Below are 15950 nucleotides of genomic sequence, written 5' to 3'. Positions count from 1 at the left end.
TTATTTTGGTTAGGCCAGGGTGTTACATTGGGTGGGCGTTCTATGTTCCTTTTTCTATGTTTTGGTATTCTTTGTTTTGGGCCATGTGTGTGGCTCCCAATCAGGCACAGGTGGTGCTCGTTGCTGCTGATTGGGAGTCACACATAAGGAGCATGTTTTTCCTTTGGGTTTTGTGGGTAATTGTTTAGTGTGGTTGCACCTGACAGGACTGTTGGCTGTCAGTTTCCTTGTTTTTGTATAGTGTTCTTTCCAATTAAATTGAAGGATGAATACTAACTCTGCTGCATTTTGGTCCTTTCCTGAAGACAGCCCTTACAACGTCTAGTGTCTGCTTCTTGACTGTTAGCGCTGCTACCTGTTTGGTAGTAGAGGAGGGAGAAAAATACATTTGATGGTTGTCTGTTTTGTCTCCAGGCAAGGAAACACAAAGGTCAACCGGATATTCGACTACTGTCTGAGTCTGTCTGGATTCTGGAAACATCTTAGATTACGGTTGTTGTGTTTGTGCGTCAATTCTCTCTCATTGAATTGCTGTAGTCTTTCACTAACCTGCTCCCTCTGGGAGAAAGACAGTCATGGAAAGATGCTGCATGGCACATGACTAAACCAACAACTGAAGCATAGTCCATCATAACAACGAGCAGAAAGAATGTCATGTTAAAGTCCAGGGAAAACAATGAATTCAATCCCTTTGGGATTTGTGTCTCAAGTCTGCCTGGAGCAATCGAGGCAAAACAGTGTTCAGAAACAGCACACAAAATACCTTCAATACCCTACATGCAGATTATTCAATGGCAAACTATGACCAAAGATCAAAGCCCCTGCTTTATGACACAGGTATGGAGAAAAATCTAAATAAGTGGAGTTACCACCACTCCCCCGACTGTGATACTGTTTCAAAATATTAAGGAACCAAAACTGTATTTTCAACAGATTTATTATCAATATAAATGATGACATTTCCCATGGGGATAACAATCACTTCAGTCCCTGGAACCAGGCACCATCAAAGATGGTATTGCCTGGGGCTCTCTACAGCACTCAGTGATTCCCTGTGTGTTTAGCAGCATGGCAGCAGCACAGTATTATGTAATAGGAATGAATGCCCTGCCGGTGTTTTATCCATCCTGATTAAACCTCAATCAGGTCTAAATGGGAACACAGGTTGTGAGTGATGAGCCTGGGCCTGGCAGGGACACTGTTCCAGCAGATGGACAGAGACTAACAAGAGAGTGGGCAGGCAGTGCCAAAACCTTCAGCCAGTGGGGGACAACACTGGGTATGGATGAAAGGTACCCAGTCCCTGGACGTTGAGAGGAATAAAGGGTAGGCCTACTTCAAGTGGGCAGAAAAGGTACAAAACAGAGCTAGCCACGACAGTTGTTGAATGGTCCATCTCCACAGTGTTATGTCAATATGTGGGGATTGGGTGGTGAGGGTACCTGGTGAGGGGGTACTGAGCCCCAATGGCGGAATGGGTGTCCTGCTGGCGGATGGCTCGGATGGCAGTGGGCGCGGGGAACATGGAGGAACAACCATGCTCTGACAGCACGCGGAAGAGCGCCCTGACATCCGCCGTCTCAACAGGCTTGCCCTGCATAGAGAGAGAGATCCGTTACAAACCCAAACAGCCTGAGGACATAAGCTTACATGAACATGCCAATTGGGTATTGAAGTGTAGCAGTGCATTCAGAGCAAGCTGTTTTTAGAGGCTTGCAGTAGTAATGACTCAGCCAGCCACCTATCAAACAGAAGAACAGTACTAAGGCCATAAAGTTTTGTTACTATTGACGTTCCACAACATTAACACTTCCACTGTGCCGAACAGAATGAATATTCATGGCAAGATCTGTTTGAAATGGAGACAAAATTCTATTTGGAGCCCAGACAGATGGGCTGAAACTGATGAATAGAAACAAGATTACTCTATTGAGAAAGTTTTGTGCACCAACAAAAGTCGCAGTGAGGAAGAGCCTACGGGCGAGCGGAACCGATATTCATTCTCTAAAGGTTCAGTCGGCGAGGTTGCTCCACATGTAAGGAGAGAGAGCGAGAGATGAGGCATGAGAGAGACGAGGCGTGTGTGTGAGAGAGAGAGAGACAGATTAAAATGAGCTGGGAAATCAACAACAACAGACTCGAGGGCCTTCATTTCCTCCCAGTGTGAATATCTATGACTGTGTATTGATCAGTGAGAGGACAGAAGGTCTTGTGTGGAGCAGGGTAGACAGGAGCAGTGCACTCCACAAGGCAAATGCAGCCACAGACAACAGGCTCTGGTTAAAGCCAGGCTGATGAATTCAACACCCACCTCCAATCCTCCAACAGCCACAGAGACCAAAAGGCTAATTGAGGCAGATAGGCTCCATGAGCAGTCCTACCTCCCCACCCCTCTCTCCCTGGGCCCTGGGCCCTGGGGTTATTTTCCCAGGGCCCAAACACAGCAGAATCACCAGCAGCTCTTCATACAAATAACTTCCACAAACCAAGCTAACTGGGCCTTGTTGAGCCAGTGAATATTGATTTAATGAGGCCGGTGTAAATTTGCAATGATGATCATGTGCATGAATATCAAGATGCCGGTTGTCTGAAACCACATATAATCATACGTCATTAGGAGTCCATTTTTCTTGCGCTCATTATCTTTAAATAGAGTAATCTGCGAAGCATTTGGAATCACTGAGTGAAAGGGACAAGTCCTTGAGAAAGTTGAGTTTGTTTGTTTTTCTGGAGTTAATTGACCAATGGTGACCCATTCACAGGTCATTATAATAGGCCTATGTAGGCTACGGTACATACCTCGTATAGAATGGTGGTGTTGCCGTGGAGGAGAGGGCCATAGCAGATGTAGGAGTGGCCCACTACCCAGCCCAGGTCAGACGCTGCCCACCATACCTAGCAGAGAGTAGGCAGAGAAAGAAGAGAGAATCCATACTGTACTATGTTTGTGCATGTATATGGTGTATGTTCTGTAATACAATGATAAAGAACACAGGAGATGTTTCACATGGACTTACTTCACCGGGCTTGAGGCCATAAATGTTTGCCATGGTCCACGTCAACATCACAGCGTACCCAGCAGTATCCCTGACAACGCCCTGAGGGGGACACGTAGAAAAGAGGCGAACGTTGATGCAAGACGAATGCAACAAGCTCTCAACAGGTTTATTTATTTTATTATACATCAAACCCTGGTACAAATCTTGATTTTTAAATTCAACTATTTCGTGAGGCCATCTTTACGATGTATGGTAACAAAACCTGTAGGAGTTCAGCTGGGAGCTATCTGGAGCTGTGAGCTATCTGGAGCTGTATTTTTCCAATTTAGAGCCACCTCCGGGCAATTTCTCTACCTCCTGCATGGTTCACCTCATATTCAGTACTACTGGTTCTGGTTTAAACATGGTCTCATCTATCTCATGGTGGTAGAGTTTAGAAGGAACTTGAATCACATTTGCAGAGCCATGGAAAGTCTACTGTAGTATATGATACTCATCTCTTGCATTAAACTGTGAAATTGACTGGCTTCCTTATGATAAAAGTCGTCAGACCCCACTGGGCAAAAACTGGTTGAATCAACGTTGTTTCCATGTCATTTCAACCAAAAAATGCAATGTGATGACGTTGAATCAAAATGGAAAATGGATTGCATTTGAAAAAAGTAATCAATGTAAGGGAGTTTCATCTGTTTATTCACCCAACGTTTAACCTAAATCCAATGTCATGGTGACATTTTTTGTTGATTTCACATTAGTTGACAACTCAACCAAATGTAAATCAAACCTAGACGTTGAACTGATGTCTGTTCCCAGTGGGACTTTACACCCTTTCCTGTAATGAACGTGTTGTGTCTAGTCCGAGTGCTGTACATTAGGAGTTCCGGTGGTCCCAGACGTGTAGAGGACGTATAGAGGATGGCTGGTAGGGAGAGACACACAGTCATGAGGACGTCCAGTGGACATCTCCTCCTCCCAGTCCAGACTGAGGTCAGGGTGCGTGGACACCTTCTCCTGTTGCAGACAATCAACCAGGAGAGATGTATTCATTTCCATGACATATTCAAGAGACACACATTCAATCATTTTTACCACGTGGACATAAGAGACAGATTAAAACAGATGCATTAGTTGTACACAACTCAACAAGGCTCATCCGACCACCAATGCCACATTGTTCAAGAAACGTTTTTTATAGTCTTCACAACTTAGGTTTTCAACTGTGCATTTTTCAATAAGTGAGCTTTCATGATGCAGAACACGTGGAATTCCAACTGCCCAAAGGCCGAGGGAAAGGAGAGAAGACCCCCAAAACCTTGAGCTGTTTTTCAATTGTTCTCTCCTCTTCCAAAAGAATAGAATCCAGTAGTAGGACCCTTCTCTGATTCACGAGGGCCTTATGGGTGGGTTTTGAATTCCACTTCTCTGGAACCACTCGCTGCCTTTTCATAGTGATTACTAGAGTGGTTTAACATTTACAAGAGCGGAAATTTCCCAACGACTTCAACAACAGAAAAAGCGGGACATCTCAAATTCTCCAACAAGGGAGGTATGGTGATTTGCTCGGACAGTTTCCATGACAACATACAACGTATCACCTTAAAAGTATCCTCCCTGTGTTTGTCACGGGTACTTAGGGCAGGAGGAAGGAGTAGAGTCAAATGCAGGAGATATCGTCCAGTAGCTCGAAGTTTATTCACACCCACACACTAGGTGATCAAAAGGCACTGGGAGTGCACAATACCCAAAAGGGAAACAGGTAATCCACAAAGGGAAAATCACGCACGGGGCGCAGCCCGGCGAGAAAATAAATCCTCCAATATAAAAACGATAGAGAAGAAACGGCCACAGCGTAAACCCGCTGACAAACAAACAATCCCGCACAACACACAACCCCAAAGGAACAAACTAAATACCCCCCCCCACTAATGACAGAAATGACAACAGGTGCGGACCTAGACAGACAAAACACAATGAACACAGAAACACAGATCGGCGGCAGCTAGTAGACCGGCGACGACGACCGGCGAGCGCCGCCCGGCCGAGGAGGGGCACCATTTTCTGTGGATACTGTGACAGTACCCCTCCCCTGACGCGCGGCTCCCGCAGCACGCCGACGCCAGCCTTGGGGATGACCCGGAGGGCGAGGCGCCGGCCGGTCCGGACGGAGACGATGGAACTCCTGGAGCATAGTGGGATCCAAAATGTCCTCCACCGGAACCCAGCACCTCTCCTCCGGGCCGTACCCCTCCCAGTCCACGAGGTACTGCAGGCCCCCTACCCGACGTCGGGAGTCCAGGATGGCCCAGACTGTGTACGCCGGGCCCCCCCCGATGTCCAGGGGGGGGCGGAGGGACCTCCCGCACCTCAGCGTCCTGCAGTGGACCAGCTACCACCGGCCTGAGGAGAGACACATGAAACGAGGGGTTAATGCGGTAATATGAAGGGAGTTGTAACCTATAACACACCTCGTTTATTCTCCTAAGGACTTTGAACGGCCCCACAAATCGTGGACCCAGCTTCCGGCAGGGCAGGCGGAGGGGCAGGTTTCGGGTCGAGAGCCAGACTCTATCCCCTGGATTGTATACGGGAGCCTCACTGCGGCGGCGGTCAGCGCTCTCCTTCTGTCGCCCGATAGCCCGCTTCAGGCACTCCTGGACAGCCCTCCAGGTCTCCTGAGAGCGCTGTACCCATTCCTCCACCGCAGGGGCCTCCATCTGGCTCTGCTGCCAAGGCACCAGGACCGGCTGATAACCTAATACAACTTGAAAAGGTGACAAGTTAGTGGAGGAGTGGCGTTGAGAGTTCTGGGCCATCTCGGCCCATGGCACGAACCTCGACCACTCCCCTGGCCGGTCCTGGCAATATGACCGCAGAAACCTGCCCACATCCTGGTTGATGCGTTCTACCTGCCCATTACTCTCGGGGTGGAAACCCGAGGTCAGGCTGACCGAGACCCCAGCCTCTCCATAAACGACCTCCACACTCTGGAGGTGAACTGGGGACCCCAATCAGATACGATGTCCTCGGGCACCCCATAGTGCCGGAAGACATGGGTGAATAGGGCCTCCGCGGTCTGTAGGGCCGTAGGAAGACCGGGCAACGGGAGCAGACGGCAGGACTTCGAGAACCGATCCACAACAACCAGGATCGTCGTGTTCCCCTGAGATGGCGGGAGATCAGTTAGGAAATCCACCGAGAGGTGAGACCAAGGTCGCTGTGGAACGGGGAGGGGCTGTAGTTTCCCTCGAGGCAGGTGCCTAGGAGCCTTGCACTGGGCGCACACTGAACAGGAAGAGACATAGTGTCTTACATCCTCAGCCAAGGTGGGCCACCAGTACTTCCCTTTCAGGCCTCGCACTGTCCGTTCCACCCCAGGATGACCCGAGGAGGGTAAAGTGTGGGCCCATCGGATCAGGCGATCGCGAACACCAAGCGGAACGAACCTCAGACCCGCGGGACATTGAGGCGGAATGGGTTCTGACTGAACCGCCCGCTCGATGTCCGCATCCACCTCCCATACCACCGGCGCCACTAGACAGGACGCAGGGAGTATGGGAGCGGGATCGATGGTCCTCTCCTCGGTGTCATAGAGACGCGACAGTGCGTCGGCCTTCCGGTTCCGAGAACCCGGAATGTATGAAAGGGTGAACTGAAACCTAGTAAAGAACATAGCCCACCTGGCTTGACGAGGATTCAGTCTCCTCGCTGCCCGGATGTACTCCAGGTTACGGTGGTCGGTCCAGATGAGAAAAGGGTGACGTGCCCCCTCAAGCCAATGTCTCCACACTGTCAAAGCCTTGACCACAGCTAACAACTCCCTGTCCCCCACATCGTAGTTGCGCTCCGCCGGGCTTAGCTTACTAGAAAAGAAAGTGCAGGGGCGGAGCTTCAGAAGAGCGCCCGGACGCTGTGACAGAACTGCTCCTACCCTAGCTTCGGACGCGTCCACCTCCACCACGAATGGCAAAGAGGGATCCGGATGCGCCAGCACCGGAGCGTCAATAAACAGAACCTTCAGATGACGGAAGGCCCTGTCCGCCTCCGCCGACCACCGCAGCCGCACCGGACCCCCCTTCAGCAGTGAGGTAATGGGAGCTGCCACCTGACCAAAACCCCGGATAAACCTCCGGTAATAATTGGCGAACCCCAAAAACCGTTGCACCTCCTTCACCGTGGTAGGGGTAGGCCAATTACGCACAGCCGTAACGCGGTCACATTCTATCACCACCCTTGTGGTGGAAATGCGATATCCTAGGAAGGAGACGGCTCGTTTGGAGAACTCACATTTCTCAGCCTTGACGTATAGGTTATGCTCCAGCAGACGCCCAAGCACTCTGCGCACCAAAGCCACATGCTCGGCACGGGTGGCGGAGTAGATCAAGATGTCATCGATGTACACCACCACCCCCTGTCCGAGCATGTCTCGGAGAACCTCGTCCACAAAGGATTGTAAGACAGCGGGAGCATTTTTTAACCCATACGGCATGACGAGGTACTCATAATGGCCAGATGTGGTACTAAATGCGGTTTTCCACTCGTCTCCCCCTCGGATACGCATCAGATTATACGCACTCCTGAGATCTAGTTTGGTGAAGAAGCGCGCCCCGTGGAATGACTCCACTGCCGTAGCAATGAGAGGTAGTGGGTAACTGAACCCCACTGTGATGGAATTTAGACCTCTATAGTCAATGCACGGCGCAGGCCTCCCCCTTCTTCTTCACAAAAAAGAAACTCGAGGAGACGGGTGATTTAGATGGCCGTATGTATCCCTGTCTCAAGGACTCCGTGACGTATGTCTCCATAGCCACCGTCTCCTCCTGAGACAGAGGATACACATGACTCCTAGGAAGGACCGCGTCAGCTTGGAGATTTATCACACAATCCCCCTGTCGATGGGGTGGTAATTGAGTTGCCTTCGTTTTACTGAAGGCGATAGCCAAATCGGCATATTCAGAAGGAATGTGCACGGTAGGGACTTGGTCTGGACTCTCCACCGTGGTTGCACCGATGGAAACTCCTACACACCTACCTGAGCACTCCCTTGACCACCCCTTAAGAGCCCTCTGTCTCCACGAAATCTGAGGGTTGTGAGTGGCTAGCCAGGGGAGTCCCAGTACCACCGGAAACGCCGGGGAGTCAATGAGGTATAGGCTGATACGTTCCACATGACCCCCCCACGTCGTCATAACCAGTGGCACAGTAACCTCCCTCACTTGGCCGGAACCTAGCGGTCGACTATCTAGGGCGTGCACAGGGAAGGGGTGGTCCAGCTGAACCAGGGGAATCCCTAACCTATTAGCGACCCCACGGTCCATAAAACTCCCAGCTGCACCTGAATCGACTAGTGCCTTATACTGGGAGTGAGGGGAAAAATCGGGAAAACAAACAGAAGTGTACATGTGGTCGACAGGGGGCTCTGGGTGTGTCTGGTGCTGACTCACCTGGGGGGTTGATGTAGTGCTCTGCCTGCCCTCTGGACTCCTGGGGGGACCCCTCCAGCACCGGTCCGCAGTGTGTCCTCTGCGTCCACAGTGGGTGCAGGAGAGGCCCCCCCCTCCGGTCTTCCTCGGAGCAGCTCCTCCTATCTCCATGGGCAGTGGAGCAGGAGGGCTGGGAGGTGGAATGAACAGACCCCGACTAGAACGTCCCCGGGTAGCCAGTAGGTGGTCCAGCCTGATGGATAAATCCACCAGCTGGTCGAGGGTGATGGCGTGGTCCCTACAAGCCAGCTCCCGACGGACATCCTCATTTAGACTGCAGCGATAGTGATCCATCAGGGCCCGCTCATTCCACCCCGATCCCGCGGCGAGAGTCCGGAACTCCAAGGCGAAGTCCTGAGCGCTCCTCGTCCCCTGTCTCAAATGAAACAGTCTCTCACCCGCCGCCTTGCCCTCCGGGGGATGATCAAATACCGCCCGGAAGCGACGGGTGAACTCCGGGTAGTCGTTCCGAGCCGAGTCTGGGCCCTCCCAAACCGCGTTGGCCCATTCCAGGGCTCTACCCGTAAGACAGGAGATGAGGACGCTCACTTTCTCCTCGTCGGAGGGAGAGGGGCGGACGGTCGCCAGGTACAGTTCGATTTGGAGTAAAAACCCCTTACACCCAGCGGCCGTCCCATCAAATTCCCTCGGTGGCGTAATCCGAATCCCACTCGAGCCCACTTCAGGGGGTGTCGGTAGGGGCGCCAGCAGAGCCACTGGAGCTGGTCTGGTGGAGGAGGTACCTCTCTCCCAGCTCTCCAGTCGGGTCAGTACTTGGTCCATCGCCGAGCCTAGGCGGTAGAGGAGGCTGGCATGCTGCGACACCTGCTCAGCTACTGAAGTTGCTTCGGGTCCTGCTGACGCCATAATAATTTGTGGTGCGGGATTCTGTCACGGGTACTTAGGGCAGGAGGAAGGAGTAGAGTCAAATGCAGGAGATATCGTCCAGTAGCTCGAAGTTTATTCACACCCACACACTAGGTGATCAAAAGGCACTGGGAGTGCACGATACCCAAAAGGGAAACAGGTAATCCACAAAGGGAAAATCACGCACGGGGCGCAGCCCGGCGAGAAAATAAATCCTCCAATATAAAAACGATAGAAAAGAAACGGCCACAGCATAAACCCGCTGACAAACAAACAATCCCGCACAACACACAACCCCAAAGGAACAAACTAAATACCCCCCCACTAATGACAGAAATGACAACAGGTGCGGACCTAGACAGACAAAACACAATGAACACAGAAACACAGATCGGCGGCAGCTAGTAGACCGGCGACGACGACCGGCGAGTGCCGCCCGGCCGAGGAGGGGCACCATTTTCTGTGGATACTGTGACAGTGTTGCATAATCAAAAATAGCTACTAGGGTAACTGTGCATAAAGGTAACACAGCAGCAATCAGGGTGCAAAACCCCAGACATTGTGATACATTCCAAACATAGGTGGTACTAATAAAATAGGTGTGAAAGATTGCCTGAGCAGAGTAATTGCAATACTTTGCAAAGCATTTTCAGAATGATTTCCCTGAGCAGAGATTTGGCTGTTTTTATGTACGAGTTGAGAAGAAACTCATTTCAGTTTGCTGGAGTGCCAACACATTACTGTAAGTGCCTGCTGGCTGTTTTGGGGGAAATTGACTGTCTTTTATTCTACCGGTTCTCCCTGGTTTCACTCTGACGCTGTGCCAGGCTCCCCACCACAACCTAGGGGCACATCTCAGCGCTGCGTGCGTTACGTGATTCAGTCCCTCATGCGCACCGTTTCTCTCTCCCGCCTTTGTTTCAACAGGCCGTTTAAGAGTGACAGATCTGTCGAGCCATCCATAACTCCATACAAGCTCACGGCTGAAATCATCCCATTTATATATACACTGGAACCGGATTCGTGGTCCATTCAGGAAGTAATAGCATTAGGTAACCAATAGAGAGGATAATGTAAAACTATTGCATGTCAGCAGAGTTATTGTCTTTGGGAAATGACAGGCATCTCTCCGAGAGAGTTGACGTTAGTGAGTTAGGCCTTACCACAGAATAACATAGAACAGTATTCTATCTCTTGGACCTCACCCTGCTGGGCCGGTTGTAGATGAGGACCTTGGAGGGACTGTGAGAGCTGAGCTCCAGGGCTTTCTCCACCAGGGGGGTGACACCATTCTGTATACTTCTGGCCCCTCTTTGGACACTGTGTTAACTAACCTCCAGACGAGCTTCAATGCCATACAACTCTCTTTCCGTGGCCTACAACTGCTCTTAAATGCAAGTAAAACTAAATGCATGCTATTCAATCGATCACTGCCCGCACCTGCCCGCCCGTCAAGCATCAATACTCTGGACGGCTCTGACTTAGAATACGTGGACAACTACAAATACCTAGGTGTCTGGTTAGACTGTAAACTCTCCTTCCAGACTCACATTAAGCATCTCCAATCCAAAATTAAATCTAGAATCGGCTTCCTATATCGCAACAAAGCATCCTTCACTCATGCTGCCAAACATACCCTCGTAAAACTGACCATCCTACCGATCCTCGACTTCGGCGATGTCATCTATAAAATAGCCTCCAACACTCTACTCAACAAATTGGATGCAGTCTATCACAGTGCCATCCATTTTGTCACCAAAGCCCCATATACTACCCACCTCTGCGACCTGTACGCTCTCGTTGGTTGGCCCTCGCTCCATACTCGTCTCCAAACCCACTGCCTACAGGTTATCTACAAGTCTCTGCTAGGTAAAGCCCCGCCTTATCTCAGCTTGCTGGTCACCATAGCAGCACCCAGCCGTAGCACGCGCTCCAGCAGGTATATCTCACTGGACACCCCCAAAGCCAATTCCTCCTTTGGTCGCCTTTCCTTCCAGTTCTCTGCTGCCAATGACTGGAACGAACTGCAAAAATCACTGACGCTGGAGACTCATATCTGCCTCACTAGCTTTAAGCACTAGCTGTCAGAGCAGCTCACAGATCACTGCACCTGTACATAGCCCATCTGTAAACAGCCCATCTATCTACCTCATCCCCATACTGTATTTATTTATTTATCTTGATCCTTTGCACCCCAGTATATCTACTTACACATTCATCTTCTGCACATCTACCATTCCCATGGCCTATTTATTGCCTTAACTCCCTTATCTTACCTCATTTGCACTCACTGTATATAGACTTTTTTTTTTGTACTGTATTATTGACTGTATGTTTTGTTTATTCCATGTGTAACTCTGTGTTGTTGTATGTGTCGAATTGCTATGCTTTATCTTGGCCAGGTCGCAGTTGCAAATGAGAACTTGTTCTCAACTAGCCTACCTGGTTAAATAAAGGTGAAATAAAAAATTAAAATAAAAAATAAAAATGTCTCTCACTCTCCTGCCAGGCTCAATGCCAAAGGAGTCCGTCACTATCATCTTAGGCTGGAAGACACAGCACTCACACAGTGTGCTAGCGGTGCCTCTTAAAAGAAACAAGACTTAAGAGATGTGATACAACACAGCTCAACAAATGCATTAGTCTGAAATGGACTTTAGAACATTCTGAAAGGCCATGTTATGATTATGTAATGTACTATCAATATGACCAATATTACCTCTCAATTACTATCTGCACACCATGATACCTTCCTCGGGTTACTGATCAAATTTAATAAGAGATCTGAAATGACTGTCTCATTCAACATTGAAAAATTAGAGACACTTGTTCTTTCATTCTAATGCAATATAAAACAGGCTTATCAACTCTACCCAAATGTTTGAGGAGGAATCTTCAGCTATAGTGGAGGTGCTCCTCTCTGAATGTTATATAGGCCTAAAACTTAAAAGGCTTGAAGGTCTGGCTTATATAGCTTAAAAGGATTTCAGTATATGTAATTCAGCATCAGAGTCGCATACTGGCTAATATCCCTGCTGCTTTGATGAAATCCCTCCAACAAAGTGGTTCACTTGGCTTCAGTGAGACCTTTATATACTGTAATATTACTATCTCTGTGACTGTGAAAGTGGGCCATCAACTCTTCTATAAACAGTGCTATAAATGTGGCATGTACATTTCACATTTAACCATTCAACCATTAAACAGATCTGACAGTGGAGAAAATAACAAATAGCAAAATATATTTGAGTGCATGGTCCATTTTAAACGAAATTGAGAGAACAAAGGGACGTGTCATCCACCACATCAAACTAAAGAGACACAATGTGAAGCTATGATGGTCAGCTGACCTTGGTATGGTCGATGCGGACAGACAGCTGCTTGGAGGCGAATCCCCTAAAAATGAGGCTATGCAGGGCTCCGATCCTGGCACAGGCTAGCATGGTGAACATGGCCTGGGGCACCATGGGAATGTAGATGACCACCAGGTCGCCCTTCAACACCCTATGTTTCACCAGGACCCCAGCCAGCCTGGACACCTGGGCAGAGAGGAGGGGAAGGGGCTCAAGCTGCTTAGGGGAGGCTATACTATGTTACAACATACTGGTGAAAATGTATATTTAGAGGGATGTCCTACAGTCTAAATGAATATCTACAGTGTGAAGAGGTTTGTTAAGATCATTACCTGTTCCTGTAGTTCTCTAAAGTGTTTGAGATCATTACCTGTTCCTGTAGTTCTCTAAAGTGTTTGAGATCATTACCTGTTCCTGTAGTTCTCTAAAAGTAGTTGAGATCATTACCTGTTCCTGTAGTTCTCTAAAGTGGTTGAGATCACTACCTGTTCTGGTAGTTCTCTAAAAGTGGTTAAGATCATTACCTGTTCCTGTAGTTCTTTAAAAGTGATGGTCTGCTTAGTTCCAGTCACTGGGCTGTCATAAATGATGGCCGGTGGATCTCCTCGTCCGCTCTCGACATGGCGATCCACCGCATTGTGGCAAACATTAAAACCTGTTGAGGACAGACGTTCCGCTAGCGGAACGGGACCCCTAGCCAACAGCCAATGGGATAGCAGGGCGCGAAATACAAAACATTAAAAATCGAATAATTCAAATTTCTCAAACATACGACTATTTTACACCATTTTAAAGATACACTTCTCCTTAATGCAACCACATTGTCCGATTTCAAAAAGGCTTTACAGCGAAAGAAAAACATTAGATTATGTTAGCACACCACCTAAACAAGAAAAGCCACACAGCCATTTTCCTAGCATGGAGAGGCGTCACAAAAACCAGAAATACAGCTAAAATTAAGCACTAACCTTTGACGATCTTCATCAGATGACACTCATAGGACATCATGTTACACAATACATGTATGTTTTGTTCGATCAAGTTCATATTTATATCCAAAAACAGCATTTTACATTGGCGCGTGATGTTCAGAAAATGTTTGCCTCCCAAAACTTCCGGTGAATGTGCACATTAATTTACAGAAATACTCATCATAAACGTTGACAAAATATATAACAATTATTTAAAGAATTATAGATATACTAGTCCTTAATGCAACTGCTGTGTCTGATTTTAAAATAGCTTGTCGGCGAAAGCACATTGTTCAATATTCTGAGTACAGAACTCAGCCATCAATGCAAGATACAGCTACCCGCCAAGTCATGGGATCAATAAAACTCTAAATTAGTGTTATAAATCTTTCCTTACCTTTGCTGATCTTTGGCGGAATGTACTCGCAGGACTCCCACTTCCACAAGAAATGTTCATTTGTTCGATAAAGTCCATCATTTATGTCCAAATACCTCCGTTTTGTTGGCGCGTCCAGAACACTATTCCAAAGGCGCGATGCGGGAGCGCAATTCAATAGACGAAAAGCTCAAAAGTTCCATTACCATTTGTAGAAACATGTCAAACGATGTTTACAATCAATCCTTAGGGTGTTTTTAACATAAAAAGTCGATAATATTCCAACCGGACAATAGCGTATTCATTACAGAAGAAAAATGTAAAATGCTAACCATGCGTGAACTCGCATGAAGTAACTACATGACCTCAGACAGTCCACTGCTTGAACCGGCTGTTATTCCCTCAAAATTCACCATAGAAGCCTCGAACGACTTTCTAAAGACTGTTGACATCTAGTGGAAGGCTTAGGAAGTGCAACATGACATCACAGACACTGTAGTTTCAATAGACAATGGTTTGAAAGACTACAAGTGTCAGATCTCCCACTTCCTGGTTGGATTTTACTCAGGTTTTTGCCTGCCATATGAGTTCTGTTATACTCACAGACATCATTTCAACTGTTTTAGAAACGTCAGAGTGTTTTCTATCCAAATCTACTAATAATATGCAAATATTTGACTCTGGGCCCGAGTATTAGGCAGTTTACTCTGAGCACGCTTTTCATCCGGCCATGAAAATACTGCCCCCTATACCTTAACATGTTTTAAATTTTAGTCATTTAGCAGACACTCTTATCCAGAGCGACTTACAGTAGTGAATGCATACATTTCATAGATTTTTTTTCTTCTTTTTTTTTTGTACTGGTCCCCCATGGGAATTGAACCCACAACCCTGGCATTGCAAACACCATGGTCTACCAACTGAGCCAGTGGATGTATTTCAAGGCCTACCTTCAAACTCAGTGCCTCTTTGCTTGACATCATGGGAAAATCAAAAGAAATCAGAAATCAGAAAAAAAAATTGTTGAGCAAATTGGGAGCAATTTCCAAACGCCTGAAGGTACCACGTTCATCTGTACAAACAATAGTACGCAAGTATGAACACCATGGGACCACGCAGCCGTCATACCGCTCAGGAAGGAGATGCGTTCTGTCTCCTAGAGATGAAAGTACTTTGATGCGAAAAGTGCAAATCAATCCCAGAACAACAACAAAGGACCTTGTGAAGATGCTGGAGGAAACAGGTACAAAAGTACATATATCCACAGTAAAACGAGTCCTATATCGACATAACCTGAAAGTTATGTAAGGAAGAAGCCACTGCTCCAAAACCGCCATAAAAAAGCCAGACTACGGTTTGCAACTGCACATGGGGACAAAGATCGTACTTCTTGGAGAAATGTCCTCTGGTCTGATGAAACAAAAATAGAACTGTTTGGCCATAATGACCATCATTATGTTTGGAGGAAAAAGGGGGAGGCTTGCAAGCCGAAGAACACCATCCCAACCGTGAAGCACGGGGGTGGCAGCATCATGTTGTGGGGGTGCTTTGCTGCAGGAGGGACTGGTGCACTTAACAAAATAGATGGCATCACGAGGCAGGAAAATTATGTGGATATAATGAAGCAACATCTCAAGACATCAGTCAGGAAGTTAGGTCGCAAATGGGTCTTCCAAATGGACAATGACCCCAAGCATACTTCCAAAGTTGTGGCAAAATGTCTTAAGGACAACAAAGTCAAGGTATTTGAGTGGACATCACAAAGCCCTGACTTCAATCCTATAGAAAATGTGTGGTCAGAACTGAAAAAAATGTGTGCAAGCAAGGAGACCTGCAAACCTGACTCAGTTACACCAGCTCTGTCAGAAGGAATGGGCCAATATTCACCCAACTTATTGTGGGAA

General features: G+C 47.9%; 1 pseudogene; it reads right to left on the bottom strand.

The window, feature by feature from the left end:
- The window catches only part of LOC106609382 (acyl-CoA synthetase short-chain family member 3, mitochondrial-like), a 51772-nt pseudogene extending 37780 nt beyond the window's left edge, over positions 1-13992 (bottom strand).
- Positions 13993-15950: the final 1958 nt, after the last annotated feature.

This window comes from Salmo salar, chromosome ssa07, assembly GCF_905237065.1.
Source record: "Salmo salar chromosome ssa07, Ssal_v3.1, whole genome shotgun sequence".
In the NCBI taxonomy this organism is placed as follows: domain Eukaryota; kingdom Metazoa; phylum Chordata; class Actinopteri; order Salmoniformes; family Salmonidae; genus Salmo; species Salmo salar.
Note: the sequence above shows the minus strand (reverse complement) of the source record. Positions and strands in the feature narration are given on the sequence as shown.